The sequence below is a fragment of the Pseudochaenichthys georgianus genome, chromosome 15 (assembly GCF_902827115.2).
Source record: "Pseudochaenichthys georgianus chromosome 15, fPseGeo1.2, whole genome shotgun sequence".
Lineage (NCBI taxonomy): Eukaryota > Metazoa > Chordata > Actinopteri > Perciformes > Channichthyidae > Pseudochaenichthys > Pseudochaenichthys georgianus.
In genome coordinates, this window is record NC_047517.1 from 27,169,897 (window position 1) to 27,184,662 (window position 14,766).

General features: G+C 38.8%; 1 protein-coding gene across 1 annotated transcript in view; it reads left to right on the plus strand.

Annotated features, from left to right (window-relative positions):
- Nucleotides 1-14,766, plus strand: part of LOC117459991 (protocadherin-15-like) — a 286,712-nt gene that overhangs the window by 55,447 nt on the left and 216,499 nt on the right. The window contains exon 2 of the mRNA XM_034101188.1: nucleotides 6,410-6,467. The gene's annotated coding sequence lies outside the window, so the exon portion shown is untranslated. The remainder of the gene's footprint in view (nucleotides 1-6,409; nucleotides 6,468-14,766) is intronic.

Genomic DNA, 14,766 nt, shown 5'->3' on the forward strand with positions numbered 1-14,766 from the left:
TGCATTAGTCTTTTCAATTTGGCTGTGGGGTTTAATTGAATCTGCGGTAATTTCCCGGACTAAATGGGCAAATCTATGTTCCTTTCTATCCCTCTGTCTTGCAGTCCCTCATTAACCAAGTCTGTCTTCTGTTCTAAAGTGGCAGTTTGAATGTGGCTGTTTTCTCACTAGAGCGTGTCTCAATGGCTTTTACTGTCCATTAAAGCACATCAGCAGAGACACGTGTTAATAATAAGCAATAGCTCAGCGTAATGGCCACCACCACAGGTCCATGGCTATCAGACTGTGAGTGGCACATGCTGAATGAATTCATAAAGGGGAGCTGCTTTTAGCCATCTATGCTGACATAGATGATGAATGGTCCCATTAAGTCTGGTGCATCCAGGGTGACTGCATTTGTGTACAGGTGTTGATATCATTTTATTTTTTTAACAACCACTCATCGCCTGTTTGAACTGATAGAGGATTTGTCATCATCTTCTGACTGAATCTGGCTCGTAAATGTATTTTTTGAAGTTTGACATTATTTAATTTACATCTTTGATAAAAGTTAAACTGCTGTCATCTTATGATGGTTTGTAACAGAAATGCATAATAAGATGCATCATAAGTAAAACACATTTAAATCAAGGTAGGAGATTTTCCAGTCGTGATAGTCTTTTGTTCTGCAGTCCTTTTCATGTTCACTCCACATGCAGGGTTTCACACTATCTATACAGTATACCACCCACCTATATAAATAGGCTAAAAACCATCCATAATCCCTCACTGGCTTCCGCCCCTGCATGCATTCATTTTGCCACTACATACAGCAAACCGGTAACATATGTCTTACGTGGAAATGCAGCACATCAAGTTTCAGCTTGTGAAAGCCTATGATTTGTTCTCGAGACTTTGGCTGTTCAGTGTTCACCTCATGCAGGGCTCTCAAGAGCCAGAGCAGTACAAGAGATACTGCAGTTATACTGTGACCGTGACAATTGTGTGGTCCCTAAAGACATTACTATATATTCACAGCCTGATCTTGGTGCTATTTCTTTATATCTCCCTTCAACAAGCATGTATATTCTACCCCTTTTTGAAGATGACCTTTTCTTCTTCTTCTGCAACAACCCAAAGAGGCTCAGCAAAGATGAGCCACATAATCATGTATTTTTAATGACTATACTTTTTTTTCAATGTCTCGCTGTGGGGCTGAAAATATTTGTATTTCAACCGTCCGTGTCTTTTGACGAGACTTATTTTAGTGGATAAAATCCTTTTAATTTTAGCTTTTAATGTAGTTAAACAAGACATTGATTAGCTTGCAGAGCATCTATCTAATGCAACATGAACATTTGTCCTTTTGAATATCTCCTTTTATTAAATGGATTGTAATAATTAGCTATCTTAATGTAATAATAGCCTTTCCTCAATTGTAGAATTAATGAAAATGCATTTCAATTACAAAATACCAACTAGAGGACGAACAGGTTGGATTGTGAATGTGAGAGTTTTCATTGAATAGTGATTTTATACAGTTGTCATTCTTTCTGAATGCTACATGGATTAACTAATACCCTTTCATTGTCAGAACAGCCAGACTCTGAGACAGGTAATTAAGAGGTTGGTGGAGCAGTGGGCGGTGTCGTTCATGCACCTCATAATTCTTCATTATCTTCACGAAGCAGATACCTTACCTGAAGAAATATTCTTTCTATACCATTGCATGGTTTTTAATTATGAAAACTGAAGTGTAACTGTCCTCTCTAAAAAAACTACCTGACGTGTTTGGAGGTCAGACTTATAGATTAACAACGTATTTGCTTCCTCCACTTGCATGTCAGTAAGCTTTCCATAATCATTTCCATTAATAACATTTCCTTCCAATCATAGCAGCAGTACATTTTCAATAACCTTTTTCAAGTTAACCTTAACAATAATTGTCCTCTGTCAAAATATTTACTGGACACATGAGATTTGGACCAATCTTCTGGTTTAACTCATCCAGACAGTGAAGAAACCTGTTTCCCAAAGTGAAATTAAACATTAATTTGCTTTGGAAATAAGCGGTAGCTAAATTAAATGTGAAAAGTTGTTTTCATTTGCCTAAACTATATGAGAGGTTTGTCAGTTTACTAAACCAGATTTGTGGTGATTTAGGGATGAATGTTATTGTTTAGGTACACAGCATCAAGAAGACTTTGCTAAATGTCATTTTCAGCTGTGATTCCCCGATTTGCACGTCTACCCGATTTGCACTGCGCAAGTGCGAGTTGGTCTGCCATATTGGACAGCTATGTATGGCAATCCAAACAGGACATTTGACGTCCGTACTGATCTAATAACAGAGTTTTGTTTTGAATCAATTCAATTCAATTCAAAACCTTTATTTATCCAGGTAAAATCCCATTGAGATCAATGATCTCTTTTTCAAGGGAGACCTGCAGCAGTAGGTTCCACAAGAAGACATAAAAACATAAACAACAGAACAACAAAAGGACATCATACAGCAAAATGTAGAGGGATTACAATTGACATATTTAACCACATGTACAGGTAGCAACAGCATCTGATTTTGTAGCATCCAACCGAGCTTTAAAAACATGTAGTGGTACTAGCTTGGTAATTTTCCATTATTTTTGCAGACTGTTCCATGTTAGTGGAGCTGCACATCTTAAAGCTTTCTTCCCTAAGACAGTCCTAGCACTTGGCACATTTAATAAAACCACAGCATGCGATATCAGGCAATAAGTACTTTCAATTCGCCGAGAGATCAGGGAGCAGATATAAGATGGTAGTTTATCCAACATGGCTTTGTAAATGAAAAAGTACCAGTGACTGAGCCTCCGTACAGTAAGTGATGGCAAAACCGCCTTGGTATACAGGGTACAGTGGTGCGTAAGTGCTTTACAATTTGTCAAAAATCTCAGTGCACTGTGATACGCAGCATCTAACTTGCTCAGGTAATTGGCAGGTGCATTCATATATAAAAAATCACCATAGTCCAGCGCAGGTAAAAAGGTCAGTGACTAGCCTTTTCCTGGCCTCAAGCGAGAAACAGGACTTGTTTCTGTAAAAGAAACCTAGCCTAACCCTCAGCTTTTTAAGCAGGTTATTTACATGAAGTGTAAAAGTGAGACAATCATCAAGCCAGATACCTAGGTATTTATAACAGGTAACCACTTCAAGTTGTATTCCTTGCGTAGAATCAACTTTTTTTTAATGAAAATGTATTTCCCTTTTCCAGGAATCTCAACAGAAAAAGTTTGCCCAGACTAATACATTTCTAATGTTAAATAAATGAAACAATTCACGATTAAGAATTAGATATTAATTATGAATGCCATAAATGCTTGCATATATTTACAGTTTCTTATTTTTCCAGTGTGATAGCTATCAAACAGAAGGTAAATCCATTTCTCACTTATTATAAGAATGTACTTAACCCACTAAAAGGATTTCTTCTCAAATAATGGGGACATTACATTGTAAAGACAATAACTAATAGAGAAAACACCCTGGCCGTTTCTCAATGTCGAGTATACCTGCTGCAGAGCCACTATTTCAAGTATTCTACGTCATGAAGTGGCGCAGACGGACTGTTTAAATGCCCAGCACTCGGCGCCACTCGATGACGTAGTATACTTGAAATTGTGGCTCTGCAGCAGGTGTACTCGACATTGAGAAACGGCCACTGAGGCAGTCTGGCGCTACAATGGCTCACTACTGCCTCTAGAGGAACAAGTTGTACTACAAGACAGGACCAGGCCAGCCAGGGCTAGCCAGTTATCATGGTCATTTCAGTAGATATCTCTCTAACACAATACATACTGTAGATGTCCTTGACATTATGTCAAAACTGTTACTACTTCAAATGATTTTGATAGCCATTTATTGTTTTATCTAGATATTACTCAAGGAACATACAGTAAGCAGTTTTTAAATTGATGCTTGGCCTTTGTAAATAACTCATAGTTGCAGTAAAACCTAAATAAAGCTGCTCTTCGTCCTACTTTTTTTTTTTCTTTTGCTCAGATATTCTTAACGTATCACTTGGCAGTTAAGCTGCTGTGAAAGCAACTATTGCATTCGAGAGTCTGACCGTCTCTTCACTTTTTTCTTTTTCTTATGGTTTCCCTCCATCTCCCCCACTCTGTTCCCTTGCTGCGTCCCCTGTGCTTTTTGCTTTTTCATGGTTCTTTTCTCACCCTGTTTCTATCATGTCTTTTTCTCCCTTGCTCTCTCTCTCGCTCTCTTCTTTTTTCTCTTGCTTCCTTTGAAGTGACGAACAATGAGAGCGCTATACTAAGCTCGTAGGGAAATCCAGGCTGAAACTGCATGGCACAGTGCAGCGAGAAAGAATATTGTCCTCTGGACCACAGGGGGATGGGGGGGGTGTAGAGACCATCAGAAGTAAAGTCAGCATGTGGTGACAGTGACAATGGCTGCAGTGAGCTTTTATCCTCCGAGCTGCCACCAGACTACATCAGCACAGCAAGGCTGATGAACGCCATGACTCATTTCCAGAGAACATTCCTATCTGTGCCTGTCTCTGTGATTGTTGAACCTCTACAACTGTCCTTGTATTCACTGGATGTGTACATAGAATAGATAGATGGTGTACGGGACTATCATGGTGTTCTAATGAAGACCAGATGATTTGCATGTCAGGAAGCCTTTTGACTATAATTATTAAGTTTCATACAGCATGTCAGCAGAGGAGAAAGACAATCACTTGTCCTTCCATTGTCCGCCCCCCCCCCCCTCCTTTTTTGTCTTGTACCCCAGACACATCCATGCAGTGATGAATGCTATTCATTACTGAAGGATGGAACGGGAAATGAAGCAAAATGACTGCTTTGGGAAACAATCCGTGACTGGGGCATATACTATCGTCTGCTGGAGCATCTGAGACATGTGTTTATCCACTCCCACACGTTCCTTGACACTAAAGCCTATCTCACAGTTGCTTACCTTTGCTATATGAACTGCTTTTTGAAATCTGATAGGGCCTCTCACTCCTCCAATTCCCTCTTTGTCTGTCTCTCTCATATTTGTAATTCTAACTAATGCCAACAATGCATGATGTTCTTTTAATCTGTATCGCCCTTGATGAATTTCTTGAATCAGTGTGTCTCATGGAGAATTCTCTATTATTCACCCTCTATTAACGATCCTTAATGCAGGCAAATTCATTCCATCTCTTCAATAATGACCTGATGGATTCCACTTTTGGATTTGTGATGACAACTTGACATTTTGTATTTATTTTCATGAATCACATTTGAGTGCATATATGGGTAGCAACTAGCAAGAGTATATGTAGCACATTAGCTATACATACATGCGGTGGTGTTTGTTAAGCATGTGGGAAGAAGATTCTCAGTGGGTCTCTGCAGTTCCATCTAATTGCTGTTTAATTTGTTTGATTACTCTGATGAGGTGAACAAGTCTTAAGATCTCTCAATGCCGACAGACTTGCCTGCATCCTTAAGTTCTCTGCAGGTAATTTCACTCCATTAGCAACATAATCATATGATTGCTGGCCTTGAACAGAAAATGATATGTAGGCCTAGATGCTTTGAGAGATGTGCTGTTCATTGGTCATTCCTAATGTTGGATAATTGATTAGTTCATAAGGCTATATTCTTACGTCAACATTATTGTATTGACATTATGCATCATGTATGACTGAGCTCAAGGATAAACTCAATTTAATGTTTTAAATAGTAACACTGAATTTGTATATGTATTTTTGTTATTTACAAGAAAAGCCCATATGGCTCCTTCAAGTACTATCCAAAGTCTTTGAAAATGCATGCGGTGGATATTAGGATTACTCAGATGTAAAATAAATCCACAGGTCATACCTCGATGATTGTACTGAGTCAGTGCTGTGTTTGGACCTGCTTATCTTAAACAGTGCTAACTGGGTGAAGACGTTGGCAGACTTTATATATATATATATATATACACGTATAATGCTTATATATGACTTGACAAGTGTCTAACAAGATTCAGATTTGGTCCAGAGAAAGATATTTAATTCAGATAGAAGATGCCAATTTGCGAGCCAAACGGAATTATAATGAAGGTACCTTGAATCAACCACATCACAATACATAACCTCATACACTGCAAAGCTGATCTCCATCTTTGCACCAGGCATCTTCCGGACGTTTGCAGAGCAGCTACTGTATGCATCACTGAGTAGTATAATGGGGACTGACAGGAAACGTGGGAGACTGGAGGGATATTATCAGATAATGAGATTATGAATTATACTCATATTCACAAATGAGTGAGAAGATGATTGTGCTACAGTTGACTGGGCACGGTATGCTCTGCGCTTGTTTCTCTGTAGATGTTATCAATTCTTATAGATAATGTAAATAAGAAATCTAACACTTTCCTTATTTTTTTTTAGGTGTGAGTGAATTTGACTTAAGGGCAAGATGTGGTGCGATCACAGGAACTCAAATCAGGTATTTTTCCTCTATTTTTTATGTTTTGTAGTTCTCGTAACCTGTAAAACATGAAATGTGTGTGTTACTGTTGCGTGTGTGTGTATTAGTGGACTTAGAGTGGGTCATCCCAGAGACATACTGAAACCGACAGGATGGGCTGTGGAGGTTTTTAAAGCATTGCTTTGATATGTTTTATTGATGTCCCTAAGATGATTCGGCCTGACATTTGCTGATGCTCTCTGGCTCAAGCAAATCTCTTGCCATCATAAAACAGCGTGTTCAGGGTCCACTTGGTTAATATTTAAAGGGTCCCACTGCCCCCATCCGTGTCTACAGTGTCCAAGACCCAGGTTGTTTGGTCTTTTAGAGTTCATTTAAACTGTTAATCGGGATTACCAAGGCTACCCTTTCTTTTTAAGCTAGGGCAGGAAACAAGCAACAAACATTAGAGTCGGTGTGTCTCAACCACACAGTCTGGCACCAGAAATACTGAAAGTGGCTAAAATCCCCACAGAGCTGCTGACTGTGGAGTTCATCTCCAGTGGGATTCATAGTTATATAACCATTTCCTGTTCCAGGGAATTATTGTATTGAATGTGACACATGATGGTAAGTGGAGCTGCAACTCTGTGTTTGAAATCAACCTTGAGGACTCTTCACATTTTGCTCAAAGGTGAGAAATCAGCAGTACATTTTGATAGTCATTATCCTGATTGAACATGGGAGGAACTCGGAAGACAACACTGTGGATCTGCTGCCTGTGTGGAACTCACAAGCTAACATTGTGTCTTGCAACTAAAATAATGAAATCAATTATTTATTGCGCAGAATTATATACCAGACTAGACATTTTTATGTTACCCCTACTAGACATAATCAGAAGTGACTTCCCAAAAATCACTTGAAAGGGATTCTTCTGCTTAGAAGAAGCAACTTAGCAAATCATAAACCATTGTCTGTGCTGGAAAGTGCCACACTCAAACTGAGATTGATGCCATTTCTGATTGCATTTTTATTTAAAAAAAAGTCTTGCACCAGTATGTAAAGACGTGATTTGTGTCATTTTAAGTTTTTTTGCAACTCAGAATTAATACAGGTTTTCAAATGTGTCCCTGAGAATGTCGTTTCATAGCTGTAGTACTCCTTTAAGTAAGTACTATTGTTTCTCATGTGTATCATTTCAATTTCCGTCTCTCAATGTTTCTTTCCATATTACCCATTTTACAGTTTCTACCATTTATTTGTTGTGTAAATAGGGAAAACTGGCGTTGCTTTTAGCTTTTGGTCCACCACTTCTAAAGGCAACGGGCCGAGTAACTGTTTCAATCCACATACAGAGTGACAGGTTCAGAGTTTCTTCTGTGAAATGGAGAACTAGGCGAGGGGAGAAGAGAGATGGGATAAATAAAGAGGCAGTGTGGCAGGAAGTGGAGCATGAACCCCAGCATAGGAGATACGCTGAGCAATTGGCTGGAGCGTAAAGGGAGCTGATGGGGTTCAGATATATACTCATAGATGTTTGGTCAACAGGCATCAGGCTGACAAGGTGCTAAGATGGGGATCAGGATATAGGGCTGGCCAAAACCTTCTTTCACGATATATTTGACTACATACAGTAGCACATATACAAAAACACACATAGTAAAGCCTATGTTTAACGGTTTGTCAGAACACAAATGAGAAAAACGATTAGTGCGTGTTGCGTGCCTACTTCCGGAAGTTGCTGCTGTTTTTGGACATGCAATATGATTCAAGGCTTTTATTGTCATTTGTACATAGCTATAGCGTAGTTATGACAATGAAAATCTTAAGTCACAGGCTCCTCTAACAGTGCAACACAATAAAATGGATAATAGTGCAAGAAAATAAAATAGAATATAATAGAAATAGTGCAGAATAGTCTATATACAAGTAATTGCAATATTGATATATATAAATTGCAAAACAGATGCATGTTATGGATGTTCTTTCAAAAGTTCAGGTGTTTAACAGTTTTATGGGCTGTGGGATGATATACAATAGACATTTTTATATTACCTGTTACAAATACCTTGGTATCTGGCTTGATGATTGTCTCACTTTTAAACTTCATGTCAATAACCTGCTTAAAAAGCTGAGGGTTAGGCTAGGTTTCTTCTTCAGGAACAAGTCCTGTTTCTCACTTGAAGCCAGGAAAAGGCTAGTCACTGTGACCTTTGACCTGTGCTGGACTATGGGGATCTGGTCTATATGAATGCACCTGCCAATTGCCTGGTCAAGTTAGATGCTGCGTATCACAGTGCACTGAGATTTGTGACAAACTGTAAAGCATTAACCCATCATTGTACCCTGTATGCAAGGGCTGGTTTGCTTTCACTAACTGTACGGAGGCTCAGTCACTGGTACATTTTTATATACAAAGCCATGTTAGGGAAACTTCCATCCTACATCTGCTCCCTGATCTCACGAAAAATTGTAAGTGGCTACTGCCTGAGATCGAATGCAGTGGTTTTATTAAATGTGCCAACTGCTCGGACTGTCTTAGGGAAGACAGCTTTTAGATGCGCAGCTCCTCTGTCTTGGAATAGTCTGCAAATTAAATGGAAACTGAACAATCTGGTTCCACTAAATGTTTTTAAAGCTCGGTTGGATGCTACTCAATCGGAAGCTATTGGTACCTGTTTATGTGGATAATTATGTAAATGATGCTGTATGATGTCCTTTTGTTGTTCTGTTTATGTTTTTATGTTTCATGTGGAACTACTTGAGCAGGTCTCCCTTGGAAAAGAGATCAATGATCTCAATGGGATTTATCTGTATAAATAAAGGTTTGAAATGAAATGAATTATATTAACGACATTTATTTTTATATTGCCCTCGCCTATATTGCTCTGGATCATCATAACATGGACTTGAAGTTTGAATCGAAGGACTGTTGTAGGCCTTCACTACATTATAGAGAAGTTATTAAAGGTGTAATTTGGTAGGGCCCTAGTCATCTGATTAATCACATTTGTCGTTGCTGTGTTTCAAAACAGTCCCTGCCTGATATAAGGAAGCCCTATTCAGCGCTTTTCCAGCTTTACTCTAACACCAATATAATCTCCCTCCTCACTCAAGCCTTGAATGCATCTCCTCGACAAAACAGTAATCAGTGCACAGTTTTCTCTGCTGCGCATCCCTTAATGGGATGGTAAAAATTGCGGCATGTTTATGACTGTTGTTTCACTCCTCTCCAATTTCATTTGGATGTTTCCATTAGGCAGAACACAAACTGCAATTGAGGGATGCTGTGCAGACTGACAACCTGGCCTTTTTCTTGTGTGTACGTGTATGTCTTGGCATCCTGTAAGCTGTGCTCAAAGGGTTCTGGAAACATGAAACACAAGTGCTGTGTGGGTGCAGCAAACACGGCAGATGAAATTCCTTAAACAAAGTCTTTGTGTTTGGAGGTTTGCAGTGAGGACCGCTCAGACATTCCTGTGTATTCAGAAAAAGTGTGTTTAGTGTATCTTAGTTCAGTTTTCTATTAATTGAACATGTAACTTTAAAGACAACACTGTAGTTCAGGTTTTAAGTCACTGTGAACTACAGTATGGCAGCATGTGTAAGGAAAGTGGGAATCTACGAAGGTCAATGGCCATTTGGTACCACTTATAAACCAGTTCTAACATAGTTTTCATACATCAACACAGGCTCACTATTTGGCAAGATGACTAAGCCTTATATTGGCTACTTAGTGAGAATCAACTCAGTGAACAACAGATACCAAGGATGGCTGATGAAGAAGACAAAGTAAGCTAAGTCGCCAATATAAGGCTTAGCAGTCCAGATAAATGTGGGCTCACTATTTGGCAAGCAACCGGTCACAGTTGCCCTGTTTATCTCATGTCGTATAAAAGCTTATTAATGATTTATAAAGTGTTCACAACCTAATTAATAAATTAATTACAAACTATTCGTAAACCCTTTTATAAGGGTGGTCTTATTGTAAAGTGGTACCGGCCATTTTGTATTGTGCAAAGACAAAAATGTGTTTTGTTGTCTGTGTTAATGTGTCTTTTCTTTAGTATTTTCAGATCACTTGTTTGTGTGTTCTTTAACCTAAATAAGTGATTTATCTCTATTGACAAATTAGTGTATCTGTCTTTGCTGTGGAGTGTGCTTATCCAGGTGATGAACCAAGCTTTATTCTCTGCTCTTAAAATATTTTGAGCGGGTGTGTCTGGTCATGCATGTCCGGTTGAGATTGCTGCCACAAGGTTTTACCTACATCTGAAAATAACTGTCAGGAGGGGGGATATTCACCTTTTATTTGACAGCATAGAGGCAGAGACTTAGAAATAGGTGCACAATGAGGGGAATGATATGCAAGAAAAGCTTTAATTATACTGTTTACAAGCCAAATATGTACTTGTGTGCGAAGGAAAACCATTTATAATTGTCTTGTCTGAAATGTACGCTGTTACGCTGTGTGGGGCTACAAGATCAAGGGTAAGGAATTGGCACTGAGTCATAATTTGTAATAGGCAGGTCCACATCTTCGTGAATAATCATTATTTGAGTAATCATGACAAACTAACGGTACCCGTAACAAAACATTTTTAAGATCTAAGACGAGAAACCATTACTATTTGTTTTCTTAGTGCCTTGCCGGTATAGATGGATTCAGCACTCTATTTATAGTTTGCAAGGAAGGAAACCAATGTGTTTTTAAAATGTTTCCTCTATTCAACTTAATAATAATAAAATAAAGGCTTTTTAGGAATTATTCAAATCAACAAATTATTATTATTATTGAAGGAGCTTACAGTTAATAGCATTATCACATGTTACCTGGTTAGTCTGTGTTTTTTTCCGCGTCCCAACAAGACAAAGGTGAAATGACCTCACAAATACGACACTGGATGTTTTGTCATATTGTTTTTAAAGTTTTAATGTTCACTCAAGTTCTTTTGGTTTTAGTTTTAAGTTTGATAAGATTGTTTTTACCACAGTTAACCATTATACCCAGCCACTAACTAATTCAACTAAATTGCCTTAACAAGTGTGTTGATAAATTAATAAACCGGTGTGTGTGTGGTGAAAGGAGACACAGTATCTGACAAGTTATAAAATGGAGTCCCTGCTGCTCGGCCCAAAGCTATGATTAGGGCCAAATACTAATTCACTTCATCTGATGTTTGTTTGACAGCTTTCTGTTTCTGCTCTTGATCTGCCACCAGTGTATTCTAGATTTTTTATGACGGGGGACTTCTTGGAAAATCAACCCACTACCCCACCTTCAAATCCAATCTCTGTCACGTCAAGTCTGTCTGATTGCCTGTTTGAAAGGCGTTTATAAATGTCTGAAATGACATAGTATTCATCGCACGCATGCATGTACACACATACACAATACACACATACACACACACACATATGCTTTCAATCAGGAAACATAAAAGAAGTGAGCGTGGAAATGAAGTTGCAGCTGCAACTTGGGGTGTTTGTAGGTGGAAATGACAGACTGCTCTTATAGATGAGGTGTGTGCCTCTGAGTGGCAGAACTATTATGCTGGTGGAAATAAAATGCCCGGAACAAAGTCTCGATGTGAACAGTGTTAACTAGGCACATTTGCTGAATCCGTTAATCTGGAGTTTTATTTTTATTTGCCACGGCCCATTTGACAAGATTATTGTCTCATGTGAACACGTTGAGGCAGATTTGGCTGTCTGCTTACCGGGAACACAGGTCAAGGGCATTTTTTGTGAGGTGAAGTGTTTTATCTTTTGTTCCCTCTCCCCTGCTTTCTGTTTTGCCTGTTACTTGCTTATCTCAGTCTTATCTACAGATCTATGTTCTTTATCTCCTGTGTCTTATCTGTAGTGCCAGACACAAGGAAATGCAGTGCAAGAATGAGGAGGATAAAGTGGGAACAGAACTCACATAATTAGGTGGAGAGATGGAGAATAAATGCACTGAAAGAGTGCGAAAAAGATAGGTTCAAAGGTTTTTTGTAGGTGCCATTAAGCTATGAGCTTACACAATATAAAGAAGGATTGTCTGATTCTCCTATAAACTGCAGTACTCTATCCTGTATAATGGTTATTGTAGTAATAACATTTTATTTCACTGATAGGAAAAAGTATTTAAAAATCGTGAATTTTGGCAAAAATGTAAACAAATATTAAAAGATTTTAGCCCTGCCTAAATCTTCACAGACTTGGTTTTGGGTATGTATTGATTTGCGGTTATCGATTGAAGACACAATCTCGACTCTGTGCGCAAATTAACTGTGACACCAATCAGTGTCCTCAGAAAGCACTCATTGAGGCACTTAATTGATCTAGTTGGCACTTTCATTATTTGAAAGTGTCTTATAGCCAGTTATGAGATCAATTGCTCTTCCAGGTGCTAATGGACTCTCTAGAGGCCTGGTTGCACCTGGTCATAAAAGTAATAACCTTTGGTAGCTGTCAAAAGAGCTCTCTCCTGAAGGTTGCCAAGGTGTACTCTGAAGAGGAGGTAGAAAAACAAACTGAGAGGGAACATTTCCATTACAGCCCTGTGTTGGTTTCTATAGCCGCTGGGATTCCATGTAACAGCTCTGGTGCTAGTACTCTGGTCCCCATGTGTTCCAATTATCAAACCCCTTTAGCATCTATGCCCATGTGAGCAGCCCAAAAGAAATCACGCCTCATGAGCATCTGCTGTCAAACAGCTGCAGGGTAACTGAAAGAAGGAATTACAAAGACTATTACAGAAACAACCATGCAATTATTTTAAGTTTAGTTGCAACAAGTTCACATATTAATAGTAAGAATGGATCATGTGATTATACCACTCATGTAATCATCTCACTGAGAATTAAACCCCCCGGGGTTTCAATTAACTCTGTTCAGCTTATTTCCCCTCATCAGTTTGGCTTTATGTATTTTTGTTTTAGTAATCAGCATCACATTTTTAGCCACAACAGGCAGCATGAAAACGTTTCTAAAATCCATTGTAAGATATCTGTCCAGTGCCTAGTGACTAGTTAGTGAAGGTAGTGGAGCATTAATCAGCTAAACATTTAGATATATCCAGGGCCGCCAATCACACAGGCTGCATGGGGCCCCGCCTTGCGCAGGGGGCCCCGCCCAGAGGGCCTCAGCTGCTGTGCGCAGTTCTCCGCTCAGTTCTCCGCTCAGTTCTCCGCGCACCCCCCACAAGAGTGAGAGGTGACAAGGGGAGCACGTCTGTAACCCGACACCGTTGCAATGAATCGACATCTGACCAATCACGGCTTTGGTGCAGGTGCAGGTGAAGAGATGTTGGTGAAAAGACAGTTTCAGTCCGGCGCAAGCAAGAGGGGAAAAAAACAAAACATGAAGAAACTAGAGCATTACTCAAAGGTGGGTTATTGTATGAGTGAAATGTACAACTTGCAAATGTTGTATAAGTCAAATTGCCAATTGATAAATAAACATAATAATAATAATTGATAATAAAACATCAGCTGCAATTCACGACGTGAAGAAGGCAGTCTCTGCATAGCATATAGGCTAATGGAGATGCAGTTATTTACAGCATTCTTTATTTAACATTCATTCAAGTATGTTATGCCTTTTATCTGCTCATGTACAGGAGGAAAAGTGATACACTGTCTGTCTAGTTGGCTTACATAACAGTTAAAAATGTACATCCTAAAAAACATGGAGCATTTTTTCCCCTTTTATTCATTTTTATGTCAATTTGCACATGGTGATGCTCAGCCTCTCCCCGTAACTCCTAACCGTCATCATCATGTCAACCACAACACAGAGAAATACTGATAGAAATGTGTGTGTAGTTGTTGATACATTGCTGACAGAGGGAACTACATTTGAATACAGATTTAAGAAATATCAGTTTTTGAGCATGTCATAAGCATGTTTTGTCTTGACTATATTACAACTATATTATAATAAAATAATATAGTATTTATATTATTGAATTGATTATTATTATTATTATTATTATTATTATTAGTAGAAGTATTTTATTTGCATTCATTATATTTTAATCTTTTTGAGGCTAGTATTTGGCAGGAAATGCAGACGTATTCACCTGTAAACACATACTGAACGACATACATGCACATTTACCATTTACCTCACTGTATACAAAAGTATCTGTGTTGATGATAATAATAATAATAAACATGAATTGTATTTGCAAAGTAGCCTACTTTGTTTCCAAAAAACTGTTTCACTCCTGTCGGTTGGGGGGGGGGGGGGCTCATCTCACAATGTCGCTTGGGGCTCCAAGTTTGCCAGGGGCGGCCCTGGATATATCCCTAAGGAGTTGTAGTGAAAACCAAAACACAGCTGGAAG